The sequence below is a fragment of the Pleurodeles waltl genome, chromosome 2_1, assembly GCF_031143425.1.
Source record: "Pleurodeles waltl isolate 20211129_DDA chromosome 2_1, aPleWal1.hap1.20221129, whole genome shotgun sequence".
Taxonomy (NCBI): Eukaryota; Metazoa; Chordata; class Amphibia; order Caudata; family Salamandridae; genus Pleurodeles; species Pleurodeles waltl.
In genome coordinates, this window is record NC_090438.1 from 350,115,845 (window position 1) to 350,137,326 (window position 21,482).

The window sequence follows — 21,482 nt, forward strand, 5'->3', positions numbered from 1 at the left end:
GTAGACATCAGCACCCATTCATGTCTTAAGGTGCAATATAGGGGACTGCGATATTGAGCACCAAGGTTTCCAGGCTAGAGGGCACTCTGAACTATCTCCCTCTGTGTACAGGGGTGGGAGATTTGTATCGCACAACGCCCTGGACATGAGGATTCTTGTTGTGGACAAGAAGTTTTATCGTCTACTTTGCCCTCCGGGCAAGTAGACATTCTTTTTTAACCTTGTGCACTTAACACAGTCACAAGCCACTTATTTCAGATAGGAATCTGAAATCTTCGTAAATGCGATTCTTCATAGGTAATTATGGTAACCAAGCTAGTGTGGAAGTTGCAGGATTGACTTTCTCAAGCAGGGTCAAGGAAGGTCATGACGGGTGACGAGTTTGTAGGAGTGGACAGGAATGCAGTGTATGCAGATTTTCAAAAAAAGAAAGACGATAGAGGAGCATTGCGAGCTAAAGTTGAAAGGAAGCTGAACAAGGAGGATGTAGTGATCTTGGTCTCCCTTAACTACATAAAATGTTTCAGATACGAGTTGTGCTGTTTGGAAAAAAAATACACAGAAACCTCACAGCTTGATTCACTGCTTCATCGCACCTGAAATCAGCATCCCGTGGAATAACACCAGAGAGCCTGGAAACCAGTACTTGCAGGAAATATCCAATGCACTTGCACATCGTTTCGAAGCCGCTGATTCAAGGAACAGCTGGGACAGTCCTCTATTCACTATGCAGAAAGACGACATGCTACCATTTGAAGACATCTGTGATGCCACTTTTCACAGGAAAGCCCATCCTCCCACCCAGTCCATCCAGATACAACCACTTTCTTCCAAAATTGCATGCAAGAGCAGCACAAAATCACAGAAGATTTTTTGACAGAACTTCTAAATGCCTAGAAAACCAGTGTACCAGGAGACTTGATTACGTAGCATGGAGCTAATGAAAAAGATAAAAATATGTTTTTGACAGATTCACATTGACGTGGCCTGGGTTTGGCTCATGTAACTTTTCACTTTCCAAGGGATGGTCCAGAGAAATAGATCTGTTAATTTGTGTAGCAACAGTGGTGTGAAATGTTTTGAAAAACTGTACTTGCCCAAGGGACAAGGACTACAATAATCTTCCAGCCCTGTAAAGAAATCCACTTGTCCCACAAACTCTACAAAAGTTATAAGGACTAGCAAGGTCAGACTACTAGTCAAATGCAAAAGCCAAAGTAAACATGACCTCCTCTGCCTCTTTGCCCGTGTAAAATCTCTTATTATAAAGTATTACCATCCACCCTGTTTTCTTGCTATAAGCAGTAAAACATTTGCCTTTCCACGAACTTGCCATAGAGCGCATACTAATTCCAAATATTCATCATAGGGTCAATTATTCTTCTGTCCTATTTGCTCACAAGGGCTTCACATCCTTACTGTTAATGTACACCACTCCTTTGCCACACATATATGTTCACACTAAATACATTACATTAGAATGATTATTCCTCTCACCACCTATTCCATAACCTCCTCTCCACTCCCTCAACTCAGGCTCTGTACCCCTTGCACCTTTTGCTACAGGTTCTCCTTCCCTCTTAGAAGAGGTTTTATGCCCCCTCCAGTATCGCCATAGGCTTCATCCAAAACCATCTCTTTTCAACTGCTGCTCCCTTGCCGTCCACTCTTTCATCACAGACTTTTAAACCCCCCTCTGTGATCTGTACTCATCTAAGGTCTCTGAGCAACCTGTTTACCTTAACAAGCCCACTTTGCCTCCTGCCTTCCAGCACCCCTGCCATCTAACCCTAGTAGTGAAGGCATGTTGTAAAGAGCAGCACAGGTCGAGGCATGTACATGTAGACACTTTTTGTTACCAGTGCACCGATGGCAAAGCAAATTTATCTGTTCCAAATTTGTGCAGGAAGGGCAGTAGATGGGAGCAGCTAATTACACAAAGGAGCACAATGGCTGGCCATGGAGGAAGGAGTCAAAATTAAATTGCTTGGACAGTACAGGTCTGAGTGTATATTTCAATAGTATAATACCCGCCTCAATGAAGGAAATGTAATGAGATTCACAGATGGCACTTAGACAGACATGAGGGAGCCATGCTAGAATGAGGTGGACAGACCAGGCACTCAAGCTCTGTACTATTGAAAAAACTCACTAGGCAAAATTCAAGAGAGGCAGGCTGGCCAAGTATTAGGATAGGGACAGCTGGAGAGTCCTGCAACAAGATCCAAGGAATAAACTGATGAAAAACTGAGACAGCAATGGTCTGTCTAGTATTAGGAAACGGCACACAGGTACTGGAAAAAAGCCCTGGTGAATTCAAGGGAAAAAACACCACAGGATGTTGTAGAGAAACGAGGCTGGTAAGAGAAATATAAAGGCAGGCAAACCATGGAGTCCAGGAAATAGGTCAGATCATCTTAGGACAGAGGGGTGATGGCACAACAGCACAAAAAGAAACCATAGTTGTTTAGGCAGAATCAGCAAATTGGCTAAATGGCTCAGGGGGTTAAAATTAACTCCAGGGAACTGCTGTAGTCTGCACACTACAAGCTCAGATTATTGCAATGAATGATTCGCTTTCTCTCCATATAAGGATTGCAAATTGAGTACTATTATATGAGCAATAATAAGCTATCAATTATAGTGCTAAAACAGAATATTATTAAGCACTGTAAATAAAATCTAATTATAGTAAGGGATGGATTGCAGAAGGAGAGGAATGGGTATATGAAAGGGCACAGTGGTACAAAATAAACTGGAAACTTTGTTGAAAGAGGAAGAGCTGTGTCAATATTAGGGGGGAGATGTACCAGAAGACATGAGTCAGATCAGCACTCGGAAATCATTACAGGTGATTAGTAGCGGTGTAAAAACAAACCCTAAATAAAATAATCTTAGCCAGAGGAAGGGCAAACAAGTAGTCCAAAGGACAAAGGGAGTGATGAGAGCCTTTGTTTGTGGTCCAGTGTTTAAAGGTAGGATATTGAAGAGGCAAGGTCAGAAAAGCAATATGGCTTCACCCCCTTTTTGTTGCCCACCTTGATTCCCCACTTTATTGGTCCCCCAGGTAAAAGTTTTCTTTCTCCAATTCCAGAACTGCTCATGACCCTACGAGTTATGAGCAGCGAGTCTTGGCTCACCAAGCCATATTGCTACTTGTTTGCTCTTCCTCTGGCTAAGATTATTTTATTTAGGGGTTGCTTTTACACCGCTACTATTCACCTGTAATGATTTCTGAGTGCTTATCTAACCTACGTCTTCTGGTACTTCTCCTCCCTGATATTGACCCATCTCTTCCTCTTTCAACAAAGTTTCCAGTTTATTTTGTACCACTGTGCCCTTTCATATACCCATTCCTCTACTTCTGCAATCCATCCCTTACTATAATTTGATTTTATTTACAGTGCTTAATAATCTTCTGTTTTTAGCACTATAATTGATAGCTTATTATTGCTCATATAATAGTACTCAATTTGCAATCCCTATATGGAGCGAAAGCAAAGCATTCATTGCAAGAATCTGAACTTGTAGTGCAGATTACAGCAGTTCCCTGGAGTTAATGTTGACCCACTGAGACATTTAGCCAATTTGCTGATTCTGCCTAAACAACTATGGTTTCTTTTTGTGCTGTTGTCCCATCACCTGCTCACCCCTGTCCTAAGATGATCTGACCTATGTCCTGGGCTCCATGGTTAGCGTGCCTTTATATTTCTCTTGCCAGCCTCGTTTCTCTACAACATCCTGTGGTGTTTTACCCTTGAATTCACCAGGGCTTTTTCCAGTACCTGTGTGCCGTTTCCTAATACTAGACAGACCATTGCTGTCTCAGTTGTTCATCAGTTTATTCCTTGGATCTTGTTGCAGGCCTCTCCAGCTGTCCCTATCCTAATACTTGGCCAGCCTGCCTCTCTTGAATTTCGCCTAGTGAGTTTTTTCAATAGTACAGAGCTTGATTGCCTGGTCTGTCCACCTCAATCTAGCATGGCTCCCTCATGTCTGTCTAAGTGCCATCTGTGAATCTCATGATATTTCCTTCATTGAGGCGGGTATTATACTATTGAAATATCCACTCAGACCTGTACTGTCCAAGCTGCTTAATTTTGACTCCTTCCTCCATGGCCAGTCATTGTGCTCCTTTGTGTAATTAGCTGCCCCCATCTACTGCCCTTCCTGCAGAAATTTGGAACAGATAAATGTGCTTTGCCATCAGTGCACTGGTCACAAAAATGTCTACATGTACATGCCTCGACCTGTGCTGCTCTTTACAACATGCCTTCACTACTAGGGTTAGATGGCAGGGGTGCTGGAAGGCAGGAGGCAAAGTGGGCTTGTTAAGGTAAACAGGTTGCTCAGAGACCTTAGATGAGTACGGATCACAGAGGGGTTTTAAAAGGCTGAGCAGTCTGTGATGAAAGAGTGGACGGCAAGGGAGCATCAGTTGAAAAGAGATGGTTTTGGATGAAGCCTATGGCGATACTGGAGGGGGCATAAAACCTCTTCTAAGAGGGAAGGAGAACCTGTAGCAAAAGGTGCAAGGGGTACAGAGCCTGAGTTGAGGGAGTGGAGAGGAGGTTATGAAATAGGTGGTGAGAGGAATATTCATTCTAATGTATTTAGTGTGAACATATATGTGTGGCAAAGGAGTGGTGTACATTAACAGTAAGGGTGTGAAGCCCTTGTGAGCAAATAGGACAGAAGAATAATTGAACCTATGATAAATATGTGGAATTGGTATGCGCCCTATGACATGTTCGTGGAAAGGCAACTGTTTTACTGCTTATAGCAAGAAAACAGTGTGGAAGGTAATACTTTATAACAAGAGATTTTACAAGGGCAAAGAGGCAGAGGAGGTCATGTTTACTTTGGCTTTTGCAGTTGACTAGTAGTCTGGCCTTGCTAGTTCTTATAACTTTTGTAGAGTTGTTGGGACAAGCAGATTTTTTTTACAGGGCTAGAAGATTATTGCAGTACTTTGTCCCTTGGGCAAGTACAGTTTTTCAAAAAATTCCACACCCCTGGTGTAGTAGCTAACAGTAATATCTGAGGGTGAACTGTTCAAGTCTATCTCGCATAGACTCCATCTGGAGTCGTAATGCAGCCTCCGTGCTCAGTTCCTGTTCCATTCTGGGTTGAGATTTTTGCATCTTAGCCAGAGCTTCCTCCTTAATGAGGAGCTCTGACTGGAGAGTTTTGCGGACACCACATGTGAGGCCCACAAATCGGCCTCTCAAGGAGGCCTTCAATGCCTCCCATTCAGTGGCCAGGCTCCTCATGGACATCCAATTAGTTTCAAAGTATTCTTTTAAAGCTTCACCAAGCGTTTTCCTACCTACACTCTCCTGTCGAATTTCCTCTGGGAGTCACCATGTATTGGGCGATCACTGACCTCTACTTCTTTCGAGTGTACACGGAACTGGAGCCTGGTCCGCTAAGTAATGTGACAAGTGCCCCACCTGTATGATCCAGGAGGCCCATTGTTTTGTTATTAGGATATGGTCTGGTCTGCAGAATGTGCCGTTTGTTGGTGAGTAACGTGTATTCTTGCTTATTTGGGTGTGTCTCTCTCCATATATCACAGAGTCCCATTTGTGTCATAGCCCCACAACTGCGCAGTCATTTTTGGCTTACTGTTGGAATGCTGGGTAGTGTTCCAACTCACCATCATCTATACAATTGAAATCACCCATCCAGAACATTCCTGTAACAGCTGCTGTGGACACCACATCTCTGATCCCATCATAGGAGGAGTCAGTGTCTATGTTTGGTCCATATGAGGTTACAAACATCACATCTGTACCTTCTATTCTGCCCTTTAGGGCTATGCGTTGTACCTCTACATCTTCCTCCTTATATGTCAGCGCAAAAGGAACCCCTGGGGCAAACCAAACAAAATAGTTTGCAAAGTATGTCTGACCCCTCCATTTTTTCGCCACTTTTTCAGCCTCGTCATCAGTGATATGTTTTCTGAAAGCAGGCAACACTCACCCCATGCCATTTAAGCAGGGATAATACTCTATCTTTTTTGCGATGTTCCCAGATTCCGCACATTCCAGGACAGGACTTGAAAAGTAGCTATGTAGGTCATACGTAGTTCCCCACCAGTCGATTCTCTTCCTGGAGCCACTGCATGTCAGTCAGGCAGTGAGTGCAACCCTTCAACCATGTAACTATGTTAACTAAACCGCCCCCTCCCAAGGATAAGTAGTAGCAACCAATAACAGCATACTTGTCCACCCCACTCAATCTGTCAGGACAAATACTATCGTATACCACTTATGTTTTTTTGATCAACCCACAAAAACAGTCCCACCCACCACGCGACCAACATAGTTTGTTGCTTTCTTGACTTTCTCTTGCATCAATGAACAAGCTGTAGAGCTTCTATAAGTATTATAGTTGCATAAATCCCCTCGTTAAGATCTAGATGATATGTATTCAGGCATCAAACCCACAAGACTCCTACACAGACTTCAAACCATTCCATTCAGAAGCCTGAGCAAAACTCATACTCAACCTCCCACGTCATACCCATATTACAGCCCACATCAGGAAGTTTCAGTAGCTCCCCATTTACAAGCATAGCCAATTCAAACTTCTCATGCACGCATGCAAAGCCCTATAATACCTGACCAGAATACCTGACCAGCTGCATAAACTTTCACCAACTCACCAGACACCTACGCTGTGTCTCAGTCTCTCATGCGCTCATGCCGTGCATCCACAAAATCAAAACTGGAGGTTGTTCATTCTCTTACATCACACCCAAGACATGAAATGGCCTCCCTTTACACATCAGAATCTCCTCCTACATTATTGAGTTCTACAAGAAGCTGAAGTCCTGGCTCTTCATATCCGCACATTCAGATCGCACACCTACACACGTTGCTCAAGCTCCTGAATACTCTCTTGGATGATTAGTGTGCTATACAAATGAACATAACATAACATATGCATGTCCCTCCTTTTACCCCTTTTTAATTTTCTCTTTATTTTCCAACTCTGTGATAGATCGTTCTTATTTTCCAGCCATCCCCCCTTTGATTCACATTTTTACCTCTGAAACATTGAGCTATGTGCGCCAAGTTGTATGTGCTCTCTGAGAAAGAGAACTCTGCACATAAAAGATAAGAGCAGCATAAGCATACATTTGTGAATTTCATCTAAAAGTACTTCAAATAGTAGTGCAGGAGCACTACTACACATACTGGTACATCTTTGAGACATTATCTACTGAGACTGGCAGAACCATCTTCATTCTCCAACGCACAGAGAACAAGCATTGGTCATGCTAGTTGGTCTGGCTTTAAAGTGCTGAACCCTACAGCAGCATGCCATCACGCTTTGCACACTCATCAGACCGCTCACTCTGCACTCCCATGCATCTTTCACTCTGCACACTCACTCTGCACCAATGTTGTTCATACTGCACTCACACAATGCTCTCTCTGCACATACGCTGCTTGCCCTGCACTCACATGTCTCACCCTACACACACACACCGCTCACCATAATATCTCATGCATCACTAACCTTGCACTTATGCATCTCATTCTACATGTAGACACTTCTCATGCACTTATGCACCATTCACCCTTGCAATGACAGCACTCATGCTGTTCAACATTTACCTACACACTGTTCACACACCTCACCTTGCCCTTGCGATGCTCACACTGGACTTATATTGCACATGCTGCGCTCGTGCTCTTCTCACTTTGGATTTATCCACCCTTCACCCTGCACTTACCCACCACTCACAATGCACTCAAACCCTACTCTTCCTGAACTGACACACAACTCTATCTCCACATAGACAGAACACTCTTCCTGCGCAACCATACACATAGCTCACCATGCACATTCACACACTGCTTACTCCTAACTAACACACCACTCACAATTTACTCACACACTGCTCACAATCTAACCTTGCACTTACAGTGCTCACACTGAACTTACATCACACACGCTGCGCTCATGCTCCTCTCACTTTGAAATTATCCACCCCTCACCACGCACTTACCCACCACTCACAATGCACTCACACAGCTCTCACATACCACTCTTCCTGCTCTGACACACAACTCTACTTCTACATACACAGACCATTCTTCCTGCACAAATACACACACAGCTCACTGTGCACGTTCATACACTGCTCATTCTCAACTAAGACACTGCTCACCATACACAAGCACGACTCTGCACACTCACACACTGCTCACTCTCAACTAGCACACAGCTCACCATACACAAGCACATAACTCTGCACACTCACACACTGCTCATCCTGCATGCTCACACACTGCTTACCCTACATGCACACACACTGCTCACCCTGCATGCTCACTCAATGTTGACCCTGTATGCTCGCACACTGCTCATCCTGCATGCCCGCCCGCTGCACACCCTGCATGCTCATACACTGTTCACCCTACATGCTCTCACACTGTTCACCCTACATGCTCTCACACTGCTCACCCTGCATGCTCACACACTGCTCACCCTGCATGCTCACACACTGCTCACGCTACACGCTCAGACACTGCTCACCCTATATGCTCAGGCACTGGTCACCCTACACTCTCAGACATCGCTCACCCTGCAATGAGACTCCTCTCATGTTGTGCACTGACACTACACTCAGACATTGCTCATCCAGCACTCTTGCACCACCCACCCTGCAAAGACTGTGCTCATGCTGTGCTCCCATCACTCTCCTTGCACCTGCATACTGCTCACACACCTCATTTCCACTGACACTATAGTCAAATACCTCTCACCTTGTGCCACACACCCATCACCTTGCACTCACCCACCACTAAGCTTGCACTCACCCTACATTCAAACACTACTGATACACCCCTCATCAAGCAGTCACTCACTGCTCACCCAACACTCACTCACCACTTGTGAATGTGAAGTTGTTTTATTTATTAATTATCAGAACACTTCTAGGTGGTTGCCGCATGTGGTGACCCTTGTGTGTAGGATCTGGGAACGAGCGGTGTGAGGGATACTACATAGGGCACTATTTGCCACAGATCTAGAAATATGGTTTATTAGACCATTTGCGCGAATTGCCAGAGCAATGTCTGTAGCTAGTTGGCGGGAGGAGGGCTGTGTAACCTTGGCAAATCTATATCTGTCTGGCCGGTTTATCCCTCTACCAGGGGCGATCAACACATTTGGGGTGGGCAGGGGCTAGTTTCTACAGTATGTCAAAATAGCAGGTACAGCTAAAGAAATACAGCCCGGATTCCCACATACCCCACCCAGACTACTGTGGTGCTACTGTCGCTGGTTGGTGGAAGGAAACGTATTACTAACATTTGCAGAGGATTACAGGCGGACAAACCCAGGGCTCCCCTTAGAGTGGAAGACACATGGCAGCGGCTAAGCGAACACCCTATAACAGCAGGTGGACTAGGATACATAAAAGGGTGTAGGAGGGCTCAACAAATGCATGCTTCAAACTGACTCAATACAATGTGACACGTACTACCTTACACCCAAGCGTTTACATATAATATATCCCACAAAAAGTACAGACTCACCGCAATGCCGGTATACACCTGCAGACCTCCTTCATATGATATGAACCTGTCCTTCAATTATAGATTACTGGGACATGATCTTATGCCACTTATACAGGGCGACTGATCAACCACAAGAACAGGATCCTATGCGATGTTTGCTGGGGCTAAGGCTGGACAAGAAACACAGAAAGCTGAGCAGGAAACTTACACTGCTGAGCTTGACATTAGCTAAAATACAGATAGTCATTAGATGATTCAGCCTGACACCTTCCCAGACAAATGACTGGCTGGAGGATATGACAGAATGGGCTGAGGTTGAAGAGGCTAATATGAAAAGGGATAGACGGGATAATAAATTGGCAGAGGATCTGTTAGCATGCTGAGCCATAACACATGATCTTACAGAAGAAGGGCAGAACACCCCCATCGATACATCCGGTGCCTATAACAGGGACTCTGGGAAGGCAGAGAATGGAAGTCAACTGGAGGAAACAGGGGGTGACCCCATTGAATATTGGTGCAAGAGTGATGGTCCACTGATTAGTATGCACTGAGACAATAGAAAGGAAACCGGGCAGTACACCACCCGACTGATGCTACCAGGTACAGTGAGCTAGCATGGAGTGGGGGATTGTTCATAATTGTTATGCTAGTTACCATTGCCTGTATTGTATACAGAAGGAAATGTAATATTGAGCTAATGTGGGTAGATTAACTTTGAGTTCTGAAGCTTGAAGTGTCTCTGTTGCTCACACACGAGGCCAGCCAACTGACCCTTAGAGTCATTCTGCTTAGCCCGTGATGAAGGCAAACAGGTCCAATCTTCTTTCTTAAACAGCCAGTCAGTTCTTCAAGCAGCAGGGTAGTACTCTGGCTGAATCGAACTCCTTCTGTAACCTCCAGGAGTGTTCTGATGAACAGCTGTGGAGATCCAATATTTATATCTGGTGCCAGGCTGGGTGTAAGGGGAGACTTCTTGACCTACCCCGCAACTGGGTCTGAAAAGTATTCCCTTTCACCTCCCCCTGTCAAGGCTCCAAACTGGGTATGACAAAAGGCAGGGCAGGCCTGGTGTCAGGTCCCTTTGTGTATGCTGGACACAAACCTCTTTGAAGTGTAAGCAGGGCTAGGTACAGCGCCCCGCCCACAGCCACACCACCAGGATGGAACATCCTGTCCACACCTAAATTCCTTTTGTGTCATGATTTAGAAGGAATACACAAGCCCAACAGCAGAGACTTTTACAGTCATGTGACCCAGGACATTGGCAGAAAGCATAGTTGGTTGGGACAATAAAATGCCACCTTTCCAAAAGTGGCTTTTCAGAATTGTGACTTAAAATCTAACTTTACCATTAGAGAGGATTTTACATTACAATTCATTTGAGTGTAAACAGCATATCTCTATCTGGTCGCAAACTAAGGTTAGCACTTATTAGATGTAATAAGGTAACCCAGTGCTAAGCAATGGATGATATAGGCCTTACAACAATGAAAAATTACTTCAGGAGTTTATCACTGTTACGGCATGTAAAACCTAAACGTACATATCCTACTTTTTTGAGCATTTGGAGCCTATCTTAGGGGTGACTTATAAGTTTTACAAGGTTTATTTTGCCATGTGGAATTGGTAGTTTAACACTGCACTACAGGCTGCTGTGGTACGTCTGAGACATATTTTAAAAGGTTTCTTTAGTGGATGGCACAGGGAGTGTTGCAGGCCCACTAGTAGCATTTAGTTTATAGGCAATGAGTGCATGTAGTACCATTTACTAGGGACATGCAAGTAACTTAAAAGCACCAATGTGGTGGAGGCAAATTTTTACCAGGTTTGAAGGAGAGCGCACCCTCACTTTAGCACGAGTTAGAAGTGCACTGACTCCTGAAGCCAACAAAAATGAATTCAGCACACAGGAGAAGTGAAAGCAAAAGGTTTGGGGGAATACTATGCCAAGGATGCCAGGACTAACAGTGCTACTTTCTTTTTACCTCTAGAGATTGTTTACCAAGGTGACCAGTCAGACAGGCTCACACAGCTTGATATACAAAAAAAAAAAAAAACAACGACCACAGCTGGTTGGAGGGTACACACTTTTTGTACAGAAGCACACATCCTTTGCCAAATGTAAACAGTGTATTCAGGTGAACGAACCATCAGCAGGGCGAAAAGCATCGTCCCTCTTTGTAGTACCACTGAAAGCTTTTTTTGTCACATGCAGTTTGGCGGCGGCTGTGGTGTCAAGTCAGACCTAAACAAGCATTTGCAATGTAATGGGTCTCGCGTTTACTCGAGTTACAGCTATTAGCATTGTAAACGCCTACCCGGAATTTTCTTGCCACATAAACTGAAAAGTAAAACAGTTTCACATAATCGAGCCGACGGCCACCATGAGCACAAAGCAAACACAAAAGGAAACAGAAGTCCGCTCGACTATGGCAGGGGAGCATTGCCTCCCCCTCCCATGCCAGCAGCAGGAGCTGCAAAATGAAAAATTAAAATAATAATAAACAGTGTTTATTATCATTTTTATTTTTCATGGGGCGGGCCATGGGCAATGACCGGGACAGAGGGGCATTCCCCCTTCAGTGTGCATGTATGTTTGGCTGGCCGTCTCGGGCCGGCCAAACCCACATGCACACTGGGCTCTGTCCAACTCAGCACTATGTTGCTGGGTTGGAGAGATCAGACAGAGGCTCCCACTCTGCCTCGGAACGCCAAGCCAGGGCACTTCGGCCAATCCTAACGCTGCTCTCATGCGAGAGCAGCATCAGGATTGGATGCTGGGCAGGCTGGAAGCCTGTGCCTGCAGTGAGTGGAGCGGGAGCCAGAAGAGCAGCAAGGCTGCAGCGGAGAAGTTTCTTTTTTTTAAAAATCCCTGTTGTTGTGCCCTTGCCCTGCAGCTTTGCCCCTACAGGAGCCGCACCTAGCTGGCATATATTGTTAAAATACATCATATGACAAGCAGATCGCATGAGAGTGGCTTAAGCGGCAATGGAAAGAGAGAGCAGTGCAGATTGGTATGATTAATAAGTGAGAGGAACATAATGTTTTCTAAAGTAATTTAAAAAAATTGGGCTTTCAAAACAGATGAGAGAGAGTGTGTGTGCTTTGTCAATGTGTGCGTGCATAAATCCCATTTGGAACCTGACAGACAACTCACCATACCCAACTGAAACCACCTGTATCCAACAATTCATCAGAATATACATTTATTAGTGGGGGTGTAACACCCCAAAAACCCCCCTGAAGGTACGCCCCTGAGTAGGAGTGAGGATGAGTAAGTGAGAGAATGTGAGTTAGAGTGAGTGAGGTACCCAGCAAATTAGAACTGCAGAGACACATGAAGTGAAGAAGTAAACGCAGCTGCCTTTTCCCAAACACCCTTCATGAAGCAGAAGTAGGTCTAGAACAAGCGGGACACATTGTTAGTGTTCTATCGAAAAAAAAAGGCAAAGAGTGAAACAAAGCAGCATCTACTAAAATATCAAAGGGGCTGATCTACCTAAAACTGATAGCATGCCTGTGTGCATGGACAAAGAACAGGAAAATACTCAATAGAGATCCTGAACGGCTGGACTTGTTACAGGGTACAAAATATTATTTTATGAAAATGAAAGCGTGTCTTTGCCTGGGCACAGAATGGTTTAACAAGAATTGATGCAGGAAAATGAAGTGCTTGGTGTAACTGCCACTTGAGAATGCTACAGTCATGTCTATGCCTGGGTCGGGGTGGGACTAATGGACAGGGCAGCCCCATGCACTGTAACGACCAATAGGACCACCATGGGACAGAGTGGAAGAGTCCTGGTCCTCCAAAATATGTACTGGTGGGCCCACTGGCACCCCCGCGCAATGTAACCACTGGGTTGAGGAGAGGGCACTGTATGGCTATAAAGATAGGGTGGTGGGTGGTCATAAAGTAAGGTTTCATTTTAAGGTGTAGGTTAGCATAGGGTCAGTACACTTACTCTTGAATCTATTTTACTCAATGTAGTAGTAATCTCAGAAGTGGTAATCGCAACAGTGGTAATCCCTGCAGTGGTAATATAAACAGTAGTAATCACAGGAGTGGTAATCTCAGCAGTGGTAATCCCTGCAGTGGTAATCGCAGAGGTAGTAATCACAGTAGTGGTAATATCAGTAGTGGTAATCTCAGTGGTAGTAATCACATCAGTGGTAATCTCTGATGTGGTAATCCCAGAGGTAGTAATCCCAGTAGTGGTAATCTCAGCAGAAGTAATCCCTACAGTGATAATTTTGATGGTGGTAATCTCAGCAGAGGTAATCCCTGCACTGGTAATCTCAGAGGTAGTAATCACAGGAAAGGTTTCATTTTAAGGTGTAGGTTAGCATAGGGTCAGTACACTTACTCTTGAATCTATTTTACTCAATGTAGAAGTAATCTCAGAAGTGGTAATCTCAACAGTGGCAATCTCTGCGGTGGTAATATCAGCAGTAGTAATCACAGTAGTTGTAATCTCAGCAGTGGTAATCCCTGCAGTGGTAATCGCAGAGGTAGTAATCACAGTGTGGAATCGCATTTTACAGTTCTTTAGTATCTTGGGCCTAGCAGGCCCTGTGATACACAATGACAATCTCTGCACAGGCCTATCATTAAGGAAAGAGGCCTACAAATGTAATTCGCTACTGCTAGGAACGCATTATGTTGCAAGGCTTGCTCTCTGAACAGCCACCATGAAATATCATCATCATTGCATGCTAGCTGAAGCAATCTTCCTTCTAGAAAGTACCAGTCTGTGTACGTGATGTCCTCAAGTTCTGTCACAAGATGGACCATGTGATATTGGGCACATAGGCCACATTGTGTAAATTCCTTGTCTATGCTTGTTATTACTATATATGGTGCGATAGGAAGAACCAACTTTAGCCATAATGGAGAAATAATCATACGTCAATGTCCAGGACCAATGGAACGCCAAATTATGTTTGTGGTTTGATACTATAAAAGATCATGTATTATTTCCTTTATTCAGGTTGTTCGTGTGCAACTTGTACCGAGCAGCCTCCATGTACATGTATTTCTATTTCTAAATAAACCTTTTATGTTTACCTAGAAGAGCTGGCTAATAGTCGTTTGTATCATAAAATGGATGCTGAATAATTAGGCTTCTACAACAGTAGTGGTAATATCAGCAGTGGTAATCTCAGTGGTAGTAATCACATCAGTGGTAATTTCAGTAGTGGTAATCCCTGCAGTGGTAATCCCAGAGGTAGTAATCCCAGTAGTGGTAATCTCTACAGTGATAATTTCAATGGTAGTAATCTCAGCAGGGGTAATCCCTGCACTGGTAATCTCAGAGGTAGTAATCACAGAAGTGGTAACCTCAGCTGTGGTAATCTCAGAGTTAGTAATCACAGTAGTGGTAATCTCAGCAGTGGTAACCCCTGCAGTGGTACTCTCAGAGGTAGTAATCACAGTAGTGGTAATTCAGCAATGGTAATTCCTGCAGTGGTAACCTCAGAGGTAGTAATCACAGTAGAGGTAATCTCAGCAGTGGTAATCCCTGCAGGGTTAATCTCAGAGGTAGTAATCACAGCAGTGGTAATCTCAGCAGGGGTAATCCCTGCAGTGGTACTGTCAGAGGTAGTAATCACAATAGTGGTAATTCAGCAGTGGTAATCTCAGAGATAGTAATCACAGTAGTGGTAATCTCAGCAGAGGTAATCTTTGCACTGGTAATCTCAGAGGTAGTAATCCCAGTAGTGGTAACTTCAGGAGTGGTAATCCCTGTATTTGTAATCACAGAGGGGCTAATTTCAATGTAGTAGATCCTATGTAGCGGTATGTGGACTCCGTTGTATTTTAGGTGGTGACATACAACCCTTCGTGCTGGGTCGGTCTGATATGTTCATTGCATTTGTGTGTGAATAACGCTCAAACATTTTCTACTTATAACGTACTTCCCTGAAGAACATGTTTTAAACCACTTCCTCCTCAGCGAGAAAAAGATCTTCTGAACTGAGTACAGCACAGCACCTTCCTGAGGGGCACCATCCTCATCTAAAGGTAAACATCTTCATTTGTTTAGTTTTTACTCAGCAGACCAGGGCCTTATAAAACAAAGGGAATCGGATAGAATCTTTTTCACAAGCATTTGCAATGCAATAGGTCTCGCGTTTACTCAAGTTAAAGCTATTAGCGCTCTAAACTCCTTAACTGACTTTTCTTGCCACATAAACTGAAAAGTAAAACAGTTTCACAGAAGCGAGCCGACGGCCGTCATGAGCACAAAGCAAACACACAAAAGGAAACAGAAGTTTGTTCGCAGTGAAACGTATTGGCAAAAGTGCAATTATCCATGTAATCGGCAAAAGTGCAAATATCCATGTAACAGGGTTGATGTCATGCAAAGCGCTAGATTACTGCCCATCGAGATCGTGCTGCCTACGAATTAAAGATAAAAAAATAGTGCAGAAAGCATATGGAAAACATGGATCCTCGAACGTTTTCAGGAGTTGTCCAGTGTGCTCGAGGCTGGCTAAACACCGGAAGAGGCATCAAATCAAATCAAATCATTAACATTTATAAAGCGCGCTACTCACCCGTGCGGGTCTCAAGGCGCTAGGGGGGAAAGGGGGGGTTATCGCTGCTCGAACAGCCAAGTCTTTAGGAGTCTCCGGAAAGCGGAGTGGTCCTGGGTGGTCCTGAGGCTGGTGGGGAGGGAGTTCCAGGTCTTGGCCGCCAGGAAGGAGAAAGATCTCCCACCCGCCGTGGAGCGGCGGGTGCGAGGGACGGCAGCAAGTGCGAGGCCAGCGGAGCGGAGGGGGCGGGTGGGGACGTAGAAGCTGAGGCGTCTGTTGAGGTATTCCGGTCCCTTGTTGTGGAGGGCTTTGTGTGCGTGGGTGAGAAGACGGAAGGTGATCCTTTTGCTGACTGGGAGCCAATGCAGGTGTCTCAGGTGTGCGGAGATGTGGCTGTTGCGGGGTACGTCGAGGATGAGGCGGGCCGAGGCGTTTTGGATGCGTTGCAGGCGGTTTTGGAGTTTGGCGGTGGTCCCGGCGTAGAGGGTATTGCCGTAGTCCAGGCGACTCGTGACAAGGGCGTGGGTCACGGTTTTTCTGGTGTCGGCGGGGATCCAGCGGAAGATCTTGCGGAGCATGCGGAGAGTGAGGAAGCAGGCGGAGGACACGGCGTTGACTTGCTTGGTCATGGTGAGAAGAGGGTCCAAGATGAAGCCGAGGTTGCGGGCGTGGTCTGCGGGGGTCGGTGCGGTGCCGAGGGCCGTGGGCCACCAGGAGTCGTCCCAGGCGGACGGGGTGTTGCCGAGGATGAGGACTTCCGTTTTTTCAGAGTTCAGCTTTAGGCGGCTGAGCCTCATCCAATCTGCGACGTCCTTCATACCCTCTTGTAGGTTGGTCTTGGCGCTGGCGGGGTCCTTGGTGAGGGAGAGTACAAGTTGGGTGTCGTCGGCGTAGGAGGTGATGATGATGTCGTGCTTGCGTACGATGTTGGCGAGGGGGCTCATGTAGACATTGAAGAGTGTCGGGCTGAGCGATGAGCCTTGAGGTACGCCGCAGATGATCTTGGTGGGTTCTGAGCGAAACGGAGGGAGGTAAACTCTTTGGGAGCGGTTAGCGAGGAAGGAGGCGATCCAGTCCAGGGCCTGGCCTTGGATCCCGGTGGAGCGTAGGCGGGTGATTAGGGTGCGGTGACAGACGGTGTCAAAGGCAGCCGAGAGGTCGAGGAGAATGAGGGCGACTGTTTCACCGTTGTCCATCAGGGTTCTGATGTCGTCTGTGACTGAGATGAGGGCGGTTTCCGTGCTGTGGTTGGTTCGGAATCCGGTTTGTGAAGGGTCGAGCAGGTTGTTGTCTTCCAGGAAGGTGGTCAGCTGTTTGTTGACGTATGATGTACAGTGGCAGCCAGAGCTTTAGGAGGGAGGCGGGCGGGAAGCACACACACACACTCTGGACTGCTGACCCCACCCCACTCTGTGACGAAGTTTCACTGATTGACACTTGCCCTGGGTGATTCAGGGCTTAAACCTGAAGCGCCCAGGTCGAAGTCAATGGGTGACGCTTTCCTCGTCACCCAGGGGAGGGCCTCGAGGCACCTTTGCTGAGCCGAGGAGGTCACATCCATAGGAGCTGTGACCTACTCAGCCCAGCAAAGTTCAGCTCAGGCAGCCAGGAGCTGCACAAATCGCACATGTCTGCTCATGGCTGCCTGACCTGAACATGAAGTGTTTGTCAGGCTGACCTTTGTTCAGCCTGACAGACACTCTTCATGAGGGGCAAAAGGTGGGGGGGTGTGGCCCCTCTGCCCTAAAGGACAGGCAGCGCCTGATGACGTGCATACCGTCCACTAATGAAATCAAGCTCATTTTAAAATGCAAGCCCACAAACCAACCAAATGGATGGGCTTGACATGGGTGTGGTTAAAAGCCCACAGAGAGATTACACCAGGGACGAGCGCTTTGCGCTCAACCCTAAAATAGTAATTCGTTTTCCATTGTCCTTTTAAAGTAGTAAACTTTTGTACAAAAACAGCCCTCAATTGTCGGACTTAATTGCCAGTGGCCACTCGTACAATTATACTGGTTTACACAACTCGAGTATCGAGGCAATTTTAACGGCTGCGGCCACAGGAGAATGAATACCAAAAGATGTCCTAGAAAAAGCAAACGCTTAGGCGTCTAAAGTAGAACCATTGTTGTCCGTACGCATGTAATATAGAATTGTCATGTCAAATAGAAGAATTACCCTTTGTAAAGGACATCCAGATATTTTCTAGATCAAGACGTTATTTGAAGTTGAGACTAGATTGCAGGAAGTCAAATGCTATGCTATACTAAAGGCAATAGTTTTTGAATGGAAGCATTTAAAGTGACTTCTTGTACACTGACCAAGAAAGAATTGAGTATTAATGGCGTGGGAAAATCATATATTTTTAATGGCATACATTGTTTTCAGGCCTCTGTTACAGTAAACTAAACATTTTATTTTGTCAAAGTATTTACCATGTATGGAACGATTACATTTGTAGGGACTGTTGCCACCTCATGGTAACATTGAAAAGTACAACTTGAAGATTTTGGAAAATTTTAACAGTCGTGCTTATATGATCAATCTTTGCCCCAAACCTGGCTTGCACAAGTTTCTTTGACTCCGCGGATGCACCCAGAGTATACAAGACACTGACAGTTCTTAATGTTTTGTTAACTGGTAAAGACAGAAACCCGGCGTTGTCTTACACTCTTCGCCTGACGCCACACTGTCATCACAGCCATAGGTCGGTGAATATTAACCAAGTCTGATCATTACATTCTTATTCCTCCACGTTTATCAGTTTAATGTCACCTGATCTCTGCTAGCTTGACTATAATTCACATCGTATTGGTGTTTTGGTTTGTACAGCATGCCGAAGTTCTAGCATTCTCCCAAATTTTCTGCATAGTGGCTGGGGTCTGTGAGGAAGGGGGTAGGAAATATTGTAAAATGTTTTTTCATGCAATAGATCAGTTTTTTAACAAATTGATGAATTTCATACACTAATTCATTATTTTCTTTTTACTGATCTAACAAATCAAATTAATTTCTTTGCAGATGTTGGATTAAATTTGGTGTGCCAATTCCGCGTTCCACACTTTAGAGATAATTGTTTTATCTTCAATTATGTATTTTGCTTGACAGTGGATTTTTTTCCTATCATGCCCCTATTCGGTGATAGAGTGGAGCGCTGTTTCACCCTCAGTCTTCTAAAATATTTGTGTTACGGGACGATTCTTCCATCCTGACTAAAACAGATACATTCTACTAGATTAGCCCATCAAATTTAACCTTCCGATAGTCTTCAGGGAAATGTTACTTTTTTACAGTGACAAACTACATTTTGCATGAAAAAGTAGCGTGTGGTTGACTGCGATGCAATAACTTTCAGATGCACCATCAAAATTAGATATATTTGTGTGGATGCTCCCTTTCTCCCTTTTCGACACCATATGTTGCATTACTGTACCTCTTGTGGCCATTTGGGGTGGTGCCACAAGGCCAGTAGTTTTAACTGCATTAATGTGACACCAGCCCTGACTCTCCACCACTGTGTCAAATAGTCACGAAAACTGGGAGTGGATGTTAAAGAGACTGGATGCACCTTCATAGTGCACATGGGCATAGGAAGTGTAGATTTTGCAGTGTGAGGGACATGGGGGACAAGGGGACAAAATAATTTCCCCTCTCACGTCAATCATTTGCAGGGCCATTAGCGTGCACAAATGCTACTTATAATGGCCCTGCACTCGAACTGCTGACCTGCCTCCAGTTATCAGCAACCGATCTGATAATCACAGAATGAATACATCTCAGGAGGCCACCTAGGCCCTCTGCCCTTTTGTTTGAGCTGTTTACAGCTGCCCCCATTATGCGCCTGTGAGAACAAAGGGAGAGAGGAGGAGACAACAGTGTTTGCTGATTGCTGCCATCAGTGGCACTACCCCACCTGCTCTGCTGGGTTGAAGATCAGCCCTGCAGGACAGTAAGGAAGAAAAGAGTCAGCTTAAGGCCTGCAGGCTAGAAATGAGACTCTGTGAAATGCAGTATTTGTATTTGCAGAGAAGAACAAGTTACTTACCTTCGGTAACAAGGTATCTGGTAGAGACTCTATCTAGCTGCAGATTCCTTACCTTAGAATTCCCTGGCGTCAGCTTCGAATCTGGATTTTTTTGTGAGCAGTACCCTGCGCGCGCGCCGTCGGACGGCGTCGTTCGGATCCGCGTGCGTCGACCAGCTTCGCATGCGTCGTCAGTGTCGTTGGAGTCGTCTATGACGTCACGGTTGTCTATATAAATGCCATCTCGGCGCGCGTACGTCAGTTCTTTTCCACAAATTCCCGCACCAGAAGCACAGAGTCATGGAAGAACCAACCAATACACTTTTAACCTCTCTGACTGTTTGGAGAAAAACACTATCATGTCTGTAAGAAAGGCAAAAAGTTGCCAAAATGAAACATATATATAAATATATATACATATAAACACATATGTACATGAGAAAAAATTCCCCAGAGCGGGGAGGCTTGGGTGGGTGTAAGGAATCTGCAGATTCCTCGTTACCGAAGGTAAGTAACTTGTTCATCTGATAGAGACTTCTAGCTCCAGCTTCCTTAACTTAGAATAGATACCCAAGCTATAACCCATGGTGGTGGGTCTGAAGGAGATTTAAAAAAAAAAAAATTATACAAGGAAGTCCTGTACGACAGAACGGTCAAAATGCCCCTCTCTCCTCACCTGGCTGTCCAGGCAGTAGTGCTTCGCAAACGTGTGCAACGAAGCCCACGTTGCGGCCTGACATATGTCCACCACCGGTACGCCACGTGCCAATGCAGTGGTAGCAGCTTTCCCCCTAGTGGAATGAGCTCACAAGCCCTCAGGAGGCTGCTTCTTCGCCAAAGCGTAGCATATTTTTATACAGAGAACGACCCAGCGCGAAATGGATCGCTTCTGTACTGCCCGACCCTTCTTTGCACCAACGTACCCCACAAAGAGTTGGTCGTCCACCCGGAACTCTTTAGTGCGGTCAAGGTAGAACGATAACGCTCTTTTTGGGTCCAGTCGATGGAGACGCTCCTCTTTCTTAGAGGGATGCGGTGGTGCAAAGAAGGTGGGCAAGGTGATATTTTGACCCAGATGGAAAGGGGTCACCACCTTGGGGAGGAAAGAGGCACGAGTTCTCAACACCTCCTTGTCAGGATATATCATGAGATAAGGAGGTTTATAAGATAAAGCCTGCAGCTCACTTACTCTCCTGGCAGATGTAATTGCCACCAAAAAGGCTGTCTTAATAGTGAGCAGCCGGAGAGGACAGTTATGCAAAGGCTCGAAAGGAGCACACATAAGGAAGGTAAGAACCAGATTAAGATCCCACTGGGGCATAACGAAAGGCACAGGCGGAAACAGATGTACGAGCCCTTTCAAAAACCTCTGT

At 45.4% G+C, this 21,482-nt stretch overlaps 1 pseudogene; it reads left to right on the forward strand.

Moving 5' to 3' along the window:
- Window positions 1–303: 303 nt before the first annotated feature.
- On the forward strand, window positions 304–981 carry LOC138259718 (protein KTI12 homolog; annotated as a pseudogene).
- Window positions 982–21,482: the final 20,501 nt, after the last annotated feature.